This window comes from Ursus arctos, unplaced genomic scaffold (assembly GCF_023065955.2).
Source record: "Ursus arctos isolate Adak ecotype North America unplaced genomic scaffold, UrsArc2.0 scaffold_19, whole genome shotgun sequence".
NCBI classification, from domain to species: domain Eukaryota; kingdom Metazoa; phylum Chordata; class Mammalia; order Carnivora; family Ursidae; genus Ursus; species Ursus arctos.
The window spans coordinates 20,546,243-20,562,797 of record NW_026622863.1 but is presented as its reverse complement, the minus strand read 5'-3'; the positions used below and the strand labels follow the sequence as shown (position 1 = coordinate 20,562,797).

The window sequence follows — 16,555 nt, the reverse complement described above, 5'->3', positions numbered from 1 at the left end:
AAAATTGCAATGTAGCAGTTAAAGCTGGGCACGCTTGCCTTCGAAATAATGCATTGGTGATTCTTGTGTTTTATTCATCACCGCTCCTACTGCAAACGTCGCAAAGAATCTTCAACTTCAGCAAATCTCAGCGGTGCATTTGGGAGCATTAGTCAGGAGACTGATGCAGCCGGAGAGGATGTGTCTTTGAAGTGAGGGATGGGTCCTATGGAATTATTTCAGCTGCCCTCCCATCAACCCCATTGCTGTCGTGCCCTACGTTACAAGCCAGAGAGGCACCCAGTTTTCACTTAAAGAGTCATGCCTTGTGTCTTTTTCTTATTGGCTGCATAACATCTCATTTCTCACAAATGGAGAAAGATCACCTGTCAGCAAGTTTGCTGCCAATTGATGACAAATTTTCCCAAAATAGGCTGCCCGGTGATTCCCTCCCTGGAGGCCGACCAGACTAGTGCCACCCTGACATGGCTGATAAATAGCTGTGTGGCCTTGGGCAAGCCAATTAACCTCAGTTTCCTCATCTGTAAAGTGGCCTTTGGGGTCCTTTCCAGCTCTAAAATGGTCTGGCTCTCAAATCTTCCACAAATCCCTTGGCGCGGTGCTTTTCGACTGTCACATCTCAGCATTCTAGAGAAAGCCATGTGAACAGAAACACCAGGAGGTGAAGGCACAGACTGGGCTTGCCTGAGCAGACTATGCCAGCAAGTGATAGTGGACAGAGTATGCCTGCAGGGTATTAAGTTTAGGACTCTGGAGTACACTAAATGCTAGATTCAGGGCTTTGGACTTCAATCCGCAGGCCCTAGGGAACTTTTGAAGGGTTTGGAGTAAGAGAGTGATGTGTTGAATGCATTATTAAATGATTTCTGGAACAGCAGTGAGACTTACTGATAGAAAAAACAGAGACCCTAAAAAGGGAAGCCAACAGGCAGGGGATTACAGCAGAGATGGTGAAGCAGGGACTAAGGTCACAGTAGCTGATGTGCACTGAGCATTTACCACATGCACACACTGTGCGCAGCCCTTCCCATAAACTATCTCAGTCCATCCTCACTGCAACCTCCGTGAGGTAGAGACTATAATTATCCCCATTTATAAAATGGAAACCAAGACTCAGGGTAGTTAAGCAACTTTCCCCGATGTGCAGTTAGTAAGTGGACAAGCAGGGATTTGAACAAAGATTCCATATTCTCCACTGCTCTGTTGTAGGGACACAGAGGTAAGAGGCTTTGAGGGGTCCATGAGATTTGTTACTGATCGTGGACGAGGAGTGGGGATGGATATGTGGTAAAGTGCATAGAGTGCCCTGGATTTGACCTTCCAGGGATTACCTCATCGCATCTTCCCAAACTCGTAAACAGGAGCCCCAAGATCACAGAGATAAATTGTTGCAAAGGATTTGAACTCAGGACTGAAAGGTCTAGAAAGCTTCTCCTGTGACTCTTCTATTGTTTCTAGGATTGATGGGTTCTTGGCTTTCTCCCTCCCCAGGATGACTTGAAGATGACACAGAGTGTTATATTTTCTGTCCTGTGTTCATATGACTTAAAGACTTGAAAAGATGTGTTACACAGAAAAGAAGTTATGCTTCTAATGTCCATGTGTTCTCTTGAAATTTTGGTTCCTCTCCAACCCTGGCATAGATGAAGATGCCCCATTAGTGTCATTTTGGAATAGTTATTTTGCAACCAGAGTTTACAGTGTAATTCTAGGGGGTGTTGAGAGAAGGCCTATAAAAAGCCAGCCTTTGTCCATCAGTGGGTACTCTCCATTTCTGTCATGTTGGCACCATGACCTGGTACAGTGTATGGAAAAGATGAGAGAAGAGAGTCGCATTGTATCTGCACTGATGCATATTAATAAGGACCCGGGCTTCTGAGAGATAAAAGATTCACCTACACTGGAATTTAAGAGGCTTCAAATTTGTCACTCTAATCTAGGACTTAACGAATGAGATTGCGAATGCCAACATGACAAAGTCTTGTTCAGAGAGACAAAGGCCACAGGGCCTCTGTGCTTGGTATTTCTTTATCTGATCTAATATTCTTGGAACATATTCATGTCTATATCCCCTTGATCTATCCTTTACCCATTCCTTCTTTGTTAACCAACTCACTGTGAGACAAAAGATGGAAGCTTGCTTCCCTTGTCTGGGCTCAAGTTCCCTTTTTGGTAGAAGAAGAGGGTTAGAATGGAAAATCGCCTCCCCACAGGAGGGATCTGGAAGAAAGCTGAGTTAGTTCTGTTTTAAAAACAACAACAACAACAACAACAACAACAACAATAATAATAATAATAAAAAGAACCTCTGGCTACCCAGCTTGACCAAGAGAATACATGTATTATTCTCTTCTTAACCCAGCTCCTGGGATTCAGATCTTTATTTGGACAATGAAAACCAAATTGATGATAGGCTGTTGGGAACTCAGGACTTAGTCCTCAGTTCTGGCAAAGAGCTTCCAAAACCTGTCCCCTGACTCCTTTAAATTAATGGTTGTAAAAACAAAGGCAAGTAAGAATAGCTTTGTGGATAAGAATGTGAATTGATTAAATTCATGGAAATAGCATCCCTCTTCAAGGATTGCCTGTCTTTGCTTAATGTTGAAAGTATTGATACTATCTCCAGTATTGTTTCCCCTATTTTTACATTTGCATGGGAAACGATTTGATTAACATTTTCTCTGAAGATAGTTTCCTTCCGAGAAAGTTACATTGATTGTATCAGCTTGGCCCACTGAGCATGCCTTCCCAGGCAGGGCTGATTTGGATGCAAAACAGAGCTATTTTGGAAACAGTAACTTTACCTGTATTGTTGAACCTCTTTTCAAGGCTCAGTTGGGTTTGCTACAGTAGAGCATTGAGGATGCCATTCACGTGGCACACATTGTGCTAATACAACTTTAATTTTCATATCAAATTGGACAAGAAATGAGTTTGTCAGAAATAATCAAGCCTATTACAGAGGTGCCAGGTTGGATAGTTACTGAGATGTGACTGTTACTCCGTGAAGTGACCTTGGGTTGTGGGGATGTGTAGATGGAGGTCATCAGGCAGGCTGGACCCAGTTACACCCCTCGGGAAACTCCTAGGGGCCCTTCCTGGCAGTGGCTCCACGGGTTAGGAATATTCTCTAATCTTCCACTATTACCTGGCTCTGCCTCTGTCTCATTCCCAGTGCCCTGCTGGGCTCCTTACAAAAACAAAACCAAACCAAAAATGTTTTATGTAGATAGTTCAATCTCTATGAAATTTATGCTTTACCTTAAATAAAAGATACTGTGGCTTGACGCTAGGTCCACAGAGGTGGGCCCAGAAATCCAACAGAGTATGAGGAAGAACTGGGAAGAAAATATGTAAGTGATTCCTTATACTGAGCTTGGAGGAACTGATTTTAAGCCTTTTATTTATCTATGAGGCCAGAATTCTTTTGACTTCATATTTCCCGGGTGGACTTTTGAATCTACTTCCCCAGAACACTCAACAATTCTTACAGGCTCCAGGATACTACCAATATGCCAGAGTTTCCAAAGTCCACTTAGGTTCCTCTTCATCTGTTTGGGTCTTTCTTTTGAGCCCATGGGGCACAGAATGACATGAATACTATATCCTGTCAGTGCCCTGTTGTGCCTTTCAACAATAGACATGGATGTTTCCTATGGCTTTGGTATGTGCTTTAAATTCTTCGTCTCAGGATCGCCTGGGTGGCTCAGTTGGTTAAGCAGCCGACTCTTGATTTCAGCTCAGGTCATGATCTCAGGGTCTTGGGATGAGCCTCAAGTCCTGCTCCGAGCTCAGTGGCGAATCTGCTGGAGATTGTCTCTCTCCCTCTGCCCCTCCCCCAACTTGCTAGCTTGCTCTCTCTCTCTCAAATAAATAAATAAATCTTAAAAAAAAAAATCCCTTTAAAAAAATTCATTGTCTCACTCAGGTCTCATGACAGCAGTGAAACCTGATATGAGTGATTAAAAGCTCAGGAGCTAAAGGGGTTCAGACTAAAAGCTTTCGGATTCCACCATCACCAGTTTTGAGCAGTGTGGCCAGGCGTTTATGAGTCTTTTTTGCTTCAGTTTCCTTATCTGCACCATTGGAATGACAAGGACATGTGCAAAGCCAAGTGAGTACTTGATAAATGTCAGCGACAACCCTGTGAGCTAGACGCCTACTGTTACTTCTGCTCTGCAAAGGGGGAGCAAAGGTGCAGTGAGCTTGCACATCTTACTCTGGTTATACAGCTGGGGGTGACAATGTGGATTTTGTATCCCAAGTTCAATGGCTCCAAACCCGTTAGTTCTGCTCTGCTCCTTCCACTCAAGTTTACTAAGCTATTGTTTCTCTCTTCCACAAACCTCCCATGGCTTTTTTTTTTTTTTTAAATATTTAATTTATTTGAGAAAGAGAGAGCATGCATGAGCAGGGAGAAGGGGGGTAGAGGGAGAGGGACAAGCAGATCAGAGCCCGATGTGGGGCTCAATCACACAACCCCAAGACCGTGACCTGCGCCAAAATCAAGAGCCAGAGGCTCAATGGATGGAGCCACCCACGTGCCCCAAGCCTCCCCTGGATTTGATGAGGACGAGTTTTCCATAGCTTGTGAAGGTTTCATGCTTTCCTTTTAAAGAAATTGACATGAATAGTGGTCTCTTTCCCAGAATGAATCATATTTGCGTAACTGTGAAGATGTTAAGAACTCAATTTTCTCCAACAAATCCTTTGTTTTTGAGCTTTTACATGTTTATAATTGAAATTCCAGGAGGATAGCTCTCCAAGCAAATGTTGTCCTTGAGACATGTGACACAAGCCTCAAATGTGAACCATATATGCAATTTTAAATTTCCTAGTAGTCCAGTTAAAAAAGTAAAAAGGAAATAGGTGACAATGTTAATGATGCAGTTTATTTAAGCCAATATATCCAAAATATTATGACGTGCAATCAATATAAAATTATTAATGTGCTATTTCTCATTCTTTTTTCCTTCTAAGTCTTTGAAATCTGGTGCATGTGTATGTGTAAGACATCTCAGTTGGGACTAGGCACATTTCAAGTGCTCAGTAGCCTTATGCACCTGGTAGATACCGTGTAGATAGTGCAAGTCTTGATTTTTCAAAGGACAATTTGTACAAAACACCATTTTTTAAAGATTTATTTATTTATTGTAGAGAGAGGGGAGAGAGGGGCAGAAGGAGAGAGAGAGAATCTCCAGCCAACTCAGAGCTGAGCACAGAGCCCGATGCGGAGCTCGGCTGCAGGACCCCAAGAACATGACCTGAGCCGAAACCAAGATTGGGACGCTCAACTGACTGAGCCACCCAGGTGCCCCAGTCACAGGACCTTTTAAACCACAGCTGCAGGGGCCGCCTTCTTTCAGTCTTCTTAGCTTTATTGCAGCTTTCCTGACTCTCTGCCCCAAAGCTGGATCTTACAGAAGGATCCATAGAAAGGGGATGACCAAAACAGGGTCATTCTTCTCTACAATCAGAGATAATCAAGGCTTTCAAAGGTGTGAGTGAGCTAACACTGACCCAAGCTTCAGAACTTGCAACCTGACTCTAAGATGTGGGACACCTGTGAGTATAGGTGGCCCTGAAGCAAAATACATTACATTAAAAATGTGTCATCCATCCATCCATTAAGCAAATATTCATGAGACACTGATAAGTTAATTAGGCTGGAGATAAAAGGGTGGCCACAGTAGACAGTTTCCACTCTTACAGACATTATATTTTAATTTGAGGGAGCAGAAAATAAAGTATAAACAAATGAACAAGATATTTTTCAGTAGCGGTAAGTGTAATCAGTAAAACACGACAATGGGATGTATTAGGAAGTAACTGACATTTGAGAGTGATAGCCACTGTCTCTGCCTATCCCAGCTAAATACTGCTGGTACAAATGAGGAAGACGATTGTGAGGATATTTACCATTATCGGGGGCCTACAAAGTGATGACTGTGAAGGGAAGAAGGAAGAAAGGAAAAAAGAAAGAAAGAGGAATAAAAATGACAAGGAAGAAAGGAAGGGGGAGAGATGGGGGAGGAAGAAAAGGAGGACAAAGTATTAGTGTCATGGCTGACGGTCTTCATAAGTGATGACAGGAAATCCCAATAACTATCCTGAGAGTTGGATCCCCTAAAATTGAACGGGAGCCTCACAGAGGGAAAGGGCCTTGACTGGCATCACAGGTGAGTCCAGGGCTCTTCCAAGAGCAGAATCTGGGCCTCTTTGTCATGGTACCTGCTCGTTCACATCCATGTCTCCTGGTGGGCATTCATTGCCTTTATTCCTGGGAAATTTCTTCTTGGTGAGAATGTATTAGGAGAGTAGTATGTATATCTCGGGGGTTCTGAGAAATCACTGAATGTGTAGAACAAGCTTGTACAAGTAAATGGTTGGAATAGATAAAATTATTAGAACATAACTCCTTTGGTTAATGGATAGAAGCGTAGAGATGATGCCTGATAGAATATAGCACACACATATCTGAGGGATTGCTTTGGGGGAGAAAGTAATCAGATTTTCACCTGTGATAAGAAAAAAAAAGTGACTAAACATCCATCTCAGGAAGAGATATTTACATCAAATCTCCCTTGATAAAAGGTATAGGCTGTTAAGGGGAAGCATGTGAGATTGTTTTCTCAGGGGGCCTTAAACATAGCAATTTGCCTACCCGTCTTGGGCAGCCCAATAAATACCATTGTGGTGGGATATCCTCTGGTTGTCCTCTCACTTCAACCTCCCCCAAATTCAGTCTTTTAATTTTTCTTAAGATGGTTCTCTGTCTCAGAAAAAGAGAAACTTTTTTTCTGAGTTACCTTGGTTGGACACCCATCTCAGCCTTTTCTGTTAAGTATTAGAGATTCTTAGGGCGTTTTTCTTTAGTATTTTATTCCAGACATCTTCCCTTCTCCCATCACACTTGTTCACTGGGATGATTCACAGACTTCATAGCTTCACTTACCATCCTAACACTGGCGAATCCCCAGACTGCATTCCAAACTTAACTTAGCAAACCTTTAAATATGATCATTTTCCCATATTCCATATTCCAGTGATACCAACATTATCTACCAAGGTATCTAAGCAGAGGCAAATGGAAAGACAAACATAAGTCTCAAGGGACCTTACATTTCTGAGACCTCACATCTAGTCTATGGCCAATTACTATTGATTTGATTTCTGACTCCTCTCACAATATGGCCATTTTTCTGATTTTGCTATTATCCCGGTTTCATCCTTTGTCATTTCTTTTGACATTTAAGATTCATCCTTCTTCTTTTTCCTCCTTGCTTCCTGCCTTTGCTCAGAGCCCTCTAACCTTCTTTAGCTCCAACACTTACGGCTTCTTCAGTATTTGGCATATAGCAGGTTGTAGCAGCGACAGGTTAGAGAAATCTAGCTCAGAAGAGTTTAAGGGAAAGGAGAAGTTTTGGGCTGTGTAATCGGTGAGTTCATGAGAGGTCTAGCTTCTGGTTGGACAAAATCAGGGCTTCATAATCTTGAGAAATCTGTCCTACCTTTCCACATGGAGACCTCTTCATCTCCTTATCTCTGCTTCTCTTTGAGTGTTAGTTTCAGACTCTCTTGCGACGGAGAGGTTTTCCTATGTGACACAAACAATGACATGATGACAGTTGGCAGTCTGAGAACATGTTTATACTTGAAGTTGGCATGAGCAGGAAAGAGCTCTCTCTCTGCCTCCACATCCGAAAACTCCAAAGAAGAACTGGACATTGCCTTGCTTGAGCCGCATGCGCATTTCTGAGGCCATTTTCTATGTCTTGTGAATACTCTTAAGGACCCAACTTGGGCCATGTGTTCATCCCTGTGGTTGACAGTGGGGTTGGGACAGAAAACAAAAACCTCTTTAACACATAGATGCTCAGAATTGTTATTGGATGGGTGGATAAATGAATGGATCAATGAAATGAACTTTGGCTTCCCTCAACCTTTACTGTGTTTTAGTCAGTTTATGTTTGCATTTGTGCTATTTACTCTCTTTGAGGGAAGAGACTCATGTCATCTTCCAGGATAGAGTTCATTATGGTAAGCTGTCTATGTGTTGGTTCTCAGTGGCTGTGGATTCCATGAAGCCTAGACCGGGATACCATCTCACAATTCATGGTGTCCATGGATGGGTGAGTAAAAGAGCAAGTTATTGAAAGTATAAATGAATGAATGAGAAAATAGATATATTTTTATAAGGCATTTCTGTAACGTTGGGAACTCTACTCAATATATCCTTTAGAATCAAAGCTCTGAAGGTGACCTTGAAGGGCATTTAATTCATTCACATTTGATATTACATTTTACATTTTTAAACAGATTTAGGTGCTGATATTCAGAGAGATTTAAGGATTACCCCTAAAATCACATGACATGATGACAGTGGAGTCAAGACCAGGGTATCAGCATTTCTAACTCCCAGTGAGGTGAACTTTTTTTTACACAATTTCTTTTCTCAACTACTACACGTTAGATAAGCACCTCCCATATTCCAGGCCCAATAAGAGATGCTCTAGGGGATAGTAAAAATGAAAAGGCAGAGCCCCAATTCTCAGCAGCTCCCAGGTGAATGAGGGCAATTTAGTAAATGCCCAACAGCATGACTACTATAGATCCAGAGAAGGAGTGTCACTCTGGCCTGCTGCCTCGATATTGCCTTGCTATCTGAGTAGGACTTGAATATCTCATGTAACTGGATGACCAAGGTTGTTTTACAGAAGCATCTGAAGATATGTCAGCTCTAGTATGTTTGTCTGCCAGTCCCTCATGTGCAGGGAACTTAGGCATAACAAGGAGAAGAATGTCATAACACCTGGGACACGTCACATTTCTCAGATTCTCTGAAGATACCACATTGGCCAAGCTGGTTCTTCCAGCTGTTGCTCTGCCTGGTCTCATGGCCCTCTCTTCTACATTTGGTCTCTTTTGACAGAATTTCTTTTCTCCATTAAGTCAGACAAGCTGAATTTTCAGGTTGGAGGGAAAAAACCGTAAGGGTTGCCATTCTTCTATCAATATTCTAGACAGTCCTCCTCTGGGTTTGGGTGGCTTACCTGCTACCTTGTGAAGATTTCTGGTTAGGTTATTATTCTAGCACAGCTTTGTTACCTGGGAAAAATCACAGAGGAAACCAGTTTATGGATTCATATTCTGAATTTCCTCTTATGATTTAAAATTTATGCCTCAATTTCACTGACTGAAAGTCCCCAGTAGTTACAAAAGGAGAGCATATCAGGGGCTCCCTGTGGAGGGTGGGGAAGCTCGCAGTGGTCTGTTCTTTGTTACAGGGATGATAACAGGGTCATGTTCCCTTAGTAAAAATTCATAGAACTATGCTCTTCTATCTATATTTTATATTTAAATTTTTAAGAAAAATTTAAAAAGAAAAAGAAAAAATAGTAATAATTGCACCTCTAGAGAGCAGCGGTCATCAGCCTGGGATGATTTTTCCACCAGAGGACATTTGTCAAGGTCTGAGACATCTTTGGTTGTTACCATGGGGTAGGGGTGTGCTACTAGTATCTAGTGGGTAGAGGCAGGGAATGCTGCTAAACATCCTATAATAATACATAGAGCAGCACCCAGTCCCCCCACAAATAATTATCTGGCCCAGTACTGCTGACATTCAGAAGCCCTGCCCTAGAGCACGGAGATCAATCTGAAAGATTAATTCTTGAAGGGCCATAGCAAGCACCATTCATAGAAACTTGTATGATAGATTTTATCTTTCTTTCACAGTTGAGGAAACTGAGGCTCATAGAAACGAATCCATCCAGAGTCATTCATTTAAGAACCCATGAACCCAAACCCTTACTCTTTACACCAATATATTCTCTTGCCTATTATCACTTCTCCAGTGCAAAAAAATCATAATTTGAGAACTGACACGTATTTTTCTCCATAACTAAAATGCTTTTTGTGTAGAACAACCAGATAAAGGCATTAATGAAAAGAGGCTTTACAGAGATATCATCCATATGATCTTCTGCAACAATGGCTTTGTAATAAACTACTGTGAATTACTTTTTCCAAGAACTTGTAAAAAAATGTGCAAACTGGAAAGCATTGTTCTTCTAATTGAACCAGTTGAAATTTGACCTTTGGACCTAAGTAAGAGGACTGTCATTCAGGGGAATTAGAATGCTTTCCTGGTTGCTATCAGGAGATAACAGAGCCTCTTCGGTTCCCTTGAGGATGAAGTTGTCTGAAGTGTCCCATCTGTAAATGCTGATGTACACAGCGTGTATCAGTCGGGATACACTGAGGGTAACACAACCAGTAGGATACACGTGTATTAGGAGATTTATTGAAAGGAGTTGGCTCAAGCATTTGCGAGGGTTGGCAAGGCGAGTCTGAGGTCCACAGGACAGGTGGGCAGGAAGGGCAGCCTGGAGCCCGAGGATGGGAGCTGCAGCTGCAGCCCACAGGTGGACTTTTCTCTTCATTAGAGTAGCTTCGGTTCTGCTCAGAAGGGTTTTCAACTGGTTGAGTCAGGCCCACCCAGACTACTGAGAATCATCTTCTTTACCTAAACTGATTATAGACCTTAACGACATCTATGAAATATCTCAACTAGTGTTGGTATAACAAGGGACGATCCCCTAGGCAAGTTTACACATCAAGCTGACTGCCCCGCCCAATAAGTGTAATTTTTTCTACGCCAGAAGTTATTTTAGATGGTGTAGTTCAGTTATCAGAAAGTATAATGAGTGGGAAGTAATGGAAATGAGCCTATTTCTCTTGACAGCATGAGGATATGGTTGGCCCTACCCATCTCGCCATACCTCATCTGTTCTCCATATTTGGAGACATCTTTGTGTACAACCAATTACTTGTGATTTGGTCTTGAGACTCACTATGATGTCCCACCGAGAAGAAATACAGCAGACTGAAAAGAGCGAGGAGTAAGGCAGATGTGGACTCGTACTCCAGCTCTGCTCTAAGAGCTCTGTGAATGTGTGTATTCCTCAACTGCACTACAGATAATAATAATAGATTGCCTCCCATGCTCTGGGGAGATCTGCTTGAGAGACACGTAGTGAATGGCAATATAGGTACATGTGTGCATAAATATATGTGTTTATGTGTACAGACATGCACACATTGCAATGTAGTTATTTTAGCAAGCATCCATTTACCCAGCAAAATATCTACCCTGTTATAGCCACAGTGGTAGGAACTAGGCACGCAGAGATAAAACTATCATAGTCCTTACCTTCAAAGTCCTAATAGTCTGGAGGAGAAGGGTATAATTAAATTGGTAATTTCAGTGTGTTCTGATACATGCTATAATGCGCACATTTAGAAACATTAAAAAGGCCTCTTGAATGTTGAATAACTGAGAGCAAAATTAATTAGCTAGAAGACTGTTCTTTGAATATATGCTCCTTGGATGGATGTTAGAACCAACTCTTCCTTAATAAGGAATTACTGTTTGTTAGGGTTTAACTAAAGCTCTGGGCAGAGTGCCAGGAGAAAGGTGATTGGATTCCCAGCGGTTGGCCATGTGAAGAGCGCAAACAGTATGGCCTATTTACTTGTCCATTTATTTATGGCCTTTCCTGTTCTCAAGAGGTGTGGAAGTGGCCTTCATAAATACCAGCAATGTGCTAAGATTTCAACAAAAGAAAGTTTTAAAGAAATTAGGATGAAGGGAAAGTAAGGGTAAGGTTGAAAGAACAAAGGACTTCACTGAAGCACACACCGTAATTTATGACATAGAACATTTCTTCCTAGTAAACAAGCAACTGGAGAAACACCAAGGGCTGTACGACCACCACAAAATAATAATACAGTCGTGTTCAGGTGAGACAAATATTTCTTGACACCGAGACCAGTAGAATTTCTCCCAAGGAGCCTTATGAAGAGACCAGGGCCGTTGACAATTACCCAAGCACAAACAAAAAGCTACACGTGCACATGGAGCATATATGTTTACATAGAGATACTTGGATGTATATACAGGTGCATCTCTAGGGTTGCGAATTCAAGTAGGCGCCCAAGTATACAAGTCCAGCTCAGTGGTCAAGATTCTTAGATAGTGACACTTCCATGGAATTTGTAAGGTCACGTCTCAGCCTAGGCTCTTCCCTACCCTCCTCTCTCTGTTCCTTAGACACACTGCCCCATGGCTTTCTGCCAGAAGGAGCCAAGGTGATATGGACTAGAAATAGAATAATATAACCCAGTGAACCAGAGCTGCTGAATGTTCCAGAACCACACCACTCCCAGAGCCACAAAGAGCCCTGAGTTCTGGGCACCTGTCACTTGCCTCCTGTAGTAACTTCAGACAAGGACGCTTTCCATTGTGGTCTTAGTGTTCACTTACCTGGGAGTGGGTCACTGTTCTTCTAAGAGTCTTAGGGTCTCAGAAATAAATACTGAACAGGTACAACATCTGAATGGGTTTTGGCCTTTGGCCTCCCTTGAACTCTTGATAAAAGAGAAACAGTTTGCTGCTGTCATTACTGGAAGTTTGATGGATCTGTTAAAAAATACATCACATCGCTACAGGAATGACATTAACACAGGGTTCTTTTTATTTATTTCTTTCCTTCTAATTAAATTCTCTCAAGGTGAGAAGAAACCACTGTTCACTGCAAAACCACGGTTCATGGGTCTGTGCTTGAATGAGAAAAGGAGCCTGTGATTTGAACTGTTACAAGAAAACTCAGGAGATGCACATTTGGACTTGGTGAACGGACACCTGGCACTTGGTGGGCTTGGTCACGTGGGTATGGCCATGTTCCTTAGCTCCTTTGTGTCCCAGGTTTCTCTGTCAGTAGGAAGAAGATAATAATAGCTTCCTCATCTTTATTAAGGTTGATGTGCCAATGGCTGCATTAAGACACTATTATACTTAGGAGTTGGATAGTGCCAAAGACAAGAGAGGTCCTATTAGTTTGGCTCAAAGCATTGTTTTCTCTGTGGGTTCAGTGGAAGTGAGGGCCTCCTTCTCTGCGCCGGCCTTGGAGATGGCCAAGATTAGGCAGCTTGATAGGAACCCTGGCCTGGGAGTTAGGAATTGTAAATTCACATCCCAATCCTGTCATTTTATGTAAATCTTGGACAAAAAACTATCCCTCTTGGGGCATCTGTTTACATATATATATTTTTTTAAATAATGGAGCTAAAGTTGGTGACCTCTAAGAAACATTCCAATTCTGAAGGGCCACAGTGTACCATTCACAGTGCTGTGGAATAGAAACTTATGAGTGAATAGGACAGACCCTGCCATCTGTGAGCGTTCGGCTGGAAGAGGCAGAGAGTGTCCGTGATGGGATGGTCTCAGATTGGAATAGCTATTGTAAGGAAATAAACAGAGTCGTGTAATAGAAAAACAGGTAAAATGGGTCTTTCTTGCTAAAGAGAGGTGAAAGAGGTCATTGTTGCAGGAATACTTTTCTGAGGAGGTGACATTACTTGAACTTCCTCTTTACTCTTGCAAACAGTCAAAATGACATCTGAAAGAACAGCTTTGTTCTTTGCAAATCCATCCCAGCAGTAGCAGTAGAAGGCAGAATGGATCCTGTCTTAAATTCTTTGTGGAATGTGTGAGGTATGAATAAAGGAAAGCAAATAGAAAAGGATCTTTGCAATTTTAGCAGGAGATGCATTTATAGCTCGGGGTAGGGATAGGATTGGGTCAATAATTTTCAGGTTTTTTTAGTCAATTCAATGTATGTTATTGAGCACCTACTAGGTACCTGACCTTAAGCAGAGAGCTGAGACTAGGGTGTTTAATCACCTAGAATCTTCCTGAAGAGAAGCCTAGCCTGGAGGGAGAAGATGCATATAGAAATAAATATCTCTGTTCCATGGTAACAGTGGTGGTGGGAAGGATTCGGGATAATTTGGGACATTGGTAATGGGGCTGGTTTGAGTAAGTATGAAGCAGTTCACAAAAAATGCTAAGGATGAGTGTTTAGGTGAAAAATAAACCACCAAAATTATGTTGAAATAATGATGTCATGTCTGCTGACATTTCTGCTGAATATTTACAATATTCATCTCATTTTTTTTGGGAATTGATACTAAAGACATATCTTAAAATGTTAAAATAATTACATGCATCAAGTATTCAGTATAGAGAGAAAGAAAAGAAAGAAAGAAAGAAAGAAAGAAAGAAAGAAAGAAAGAAAGAAAAAGAAAGTTCTTAAATATCTAAGAAGGGATTGTTTAAATAAATACGATATATTTTTATGATGGGCTGTAATTGTCACTGGACATATTAACAAAGAATTTGTTGCTACATGGACATATGCTTAGGATAAAATGTTAAGAGGTGCAAAGTAAGCCACTGAATTATCTATTCAGCGTGATTTCAACTTTCTCCACGCATAGCAGAGGATGGAAGGGTATTATTCTAAAATAGCAATCATGGAGGGATGGTATGATTAATTATTTTAGTTTAGTTTTAAATTTTATTCTTTTTTGAGTTTTCATTACCACACATTGGTACTTGAGAAAGAAGCACATAGAAAACTACTGCGAATCTGGGGGTATTTGACAAAGAATGAAAGAGCAGTTCCTTCTAGTTCAATCTGTTTCTGATGAATTAGTTATTATTCCTCTGGAGTGGAAGCTAAACCTTGATTTTAAAAATAAACTTTACATTTTGTCTTTAATTCTAAGCTTTTGTGATATTGCAATTCACTTTTACTGTCCACAGTTGTTTTTTGTTTGTTTGTTTTGTTTTGTTTTGTTTTGTTTTGTTTTTTTGGTCTCACCATTTAAATGAAGCAAGAATAGAAAGCATATGTGAGTTGAGAAAACCTGGTTTTGTTGTGTGTTTCTGTTGGCACTCAGGAAGAGCCACGGCGAAGGCTGGAAGGTCTACTGGAAATAAAAAGGACCTTAGCAGAGTCATTTGGTGGCTGAGAGCTCTAAAGGCTTAAATATGAGGGGTGATTTCCCATGGTCACATGACTGGTTTATAGGGACATTAAGCGTCATCACGGTGCAGATAGGGAGAATAAGACTAAAAAGAATTTGGCTCAAGATTTGTTGTTGTTTGGGTGGTAATGGTGGTGATGGTGGTATTGGTGATAATGGTGATGACAGTATGTAGGAGGCAGAAGGAGGAATAGGGCTCATGCTCCGTTCAAAGCTACAATGTGGTCATTGTAAGAGTGTAGAACGTTCAGGATACATCTTTGAAAAAGTGGAAGCACAGTGTCAGAAAGGGAATTATAAACCTAATACTAAATCAGGTGGAACTTAACGTCTGGGTTTTAAGCTTTGCTATTCCATGAAAACTCAGAACATGTCGGTTTTTAGAATAGAAATGTTTCTCTCTATATCTGAATTTTAAAATTCATTGTGCATATGTTCTACGATTTAAAAGTAACAGTCTTTTCCATTTTTCTCATTCTGTTGCAAATTGCAATCGTACCATGTCATCAAAAAGTTATTTAGTGACAACTTATGGGAAGCCAAAAAGTTTCCTATAATTTGCATATATTTTCCACATTTGGAATGTTAGTGATTAAGTTTTTTTGTGTTCACTTAAAATAATATATTATTATTGAAAATAAATATAATAATAAATGCAAAATGTTGGCTCTAACGGCATATGCTAAACACTTGCACAGTGCAGCACAGCATATGCTTAGTTCTTCATTAAGAGATTTTAAAATAACTCGTATTTAGCAAGAATACATTATCTTTTATTCAGAATTAATTATATGCTGTTTTGTGTACCATAATTTAAAGTGCTACCCACTTCTAATATGTAATACGCAAAAGAAACTATGGTTACAATTCATTAGAATTGGCTTCTTTCCTTTGCAATTTAGTGGCATAATGAATACATAGAGCTGAAATGCTATTTGTTACTTGAATCAAAAGTTACATGAAGTGCTGATAACTAACAGTTACAAATCCTTCATTTTTAAAAAAATCACAGCATGCCTCAGGAGAATGGAATAAGTCATGAGAGTAATTCATGCATAATTAGTTATTTTGCCATTCTTTGATAGTTTTAAGAACAAGTTTTTAGAAAGACTATTGGAACAAGAAGGTAGGGAACATTTAGAAATCATTTTTGTTTTGTTACAACACCGTGTTACTTAATTGTTTGGTATGCCCAGACAGACACTACTTTGAAAGCAAACTCTGACTTCCGTAAAGGACTTCAGTCTAGGTGTCTGTTAAGTCAATGTAACATACCTTCTTAAGAACGAAACCCCTGTCTCAAAAAATGGCCCGGGGATATGTTAGTTGTCTGGTTAAGTGTTTGCAACCTTTGTTTGAACATCTTCTGTCTCAACTGTGTTTTTAGTGATGAGGAACAAGATGTCCCGAGATGTTAAATCCTCAGCTGGGGTAATATAGCTCATGACTGGGCTCCCAGTGTTGGAGTCCAGCTTTTTTAGCTTAGGTAAGGCTGTTATTTGGGCTGCATGCAACTTGCTTAGAGTGTCACCTTCAGTCTTAATTTTTACCGAGAATTTCAATAAGGGAAGTCCATTTGAATAATATGTTACCTTAACTAAACAGGATGAAAGGACAAACACAGCCAAAGTGCATCAAAAGTGAAAATGAAAATTCTTAA

General features: G+C 40.7%; 1 protein-coding gene across 2 annotated transcripts in view; it reads left to right on the top strand.

The window, feature by feature from the left end:
* Window positions 1–16,555, top strand: part of CDH11 (cadherin 11) — a 145,113-nt gene that overhangs the window by 11,927 nt on the left and 116,631 nt on the right. The window contains exon 2 of one of the 2 annotated variants that reach the window (XM_057314134.1): window positions 8,068–8,132. The exons of the other annotated variant lie outside the window; for it this stretch is intronic. The gene's annotated coding sequence lies outside the window, so the exon portion shown is untranslated. The remainder of the gene's footprint in view (window positions 1–8,067; window positions 8,133–16,555) is intronic. 2 annotated transcript variants of the gene reach the window in all.